We start from the raw sequence: 289 nt of genomic DNA, 5'->3' as shown, positions 1-289 counted from the left end.
CCCCCAGCCACCACGAAGTGCCAGACCTCCGTCCGGCCATGTTCCCACACAATGGCCAGTACCCAGGAGCCCAATGTCACAGGGCTCTGCAGAAAGAGCAGTCCCACGAGAGCTGGCTGGGGCGGTTGCCAGTTCCTCTCCAGGTCAGCTCCACCGATGCTGTGGCGATGGAAGGCCACCACCCGGGGCAGGGGGGGCGGCCGGCTCTTCTGCAGGACCAAAAGGTGCTGCCCATCGGGGCTGGACTGGATGTGGCTGGGCTCTCCTCCCTGGCACAGCAGCTCCTGCA

Source organism: Cariama cristata, unplaced genomic scaffold (genome assembly GCF_000690535.1).
Source record: "Cariama cristata isolate BGI_N322 unplaced genomic scaffold, ASM69053v1 scaffold24239, whole genome shotgun sequence".
Classification (NCBI taxonomy): Eukaryota; Metazoa; Chordata; class Aves; order Cariamiformes; family Cariamidae; genus Cariama; species Cariama cristata.
This window is presented reverse-complemented; position numbering follows the sequence as displayed.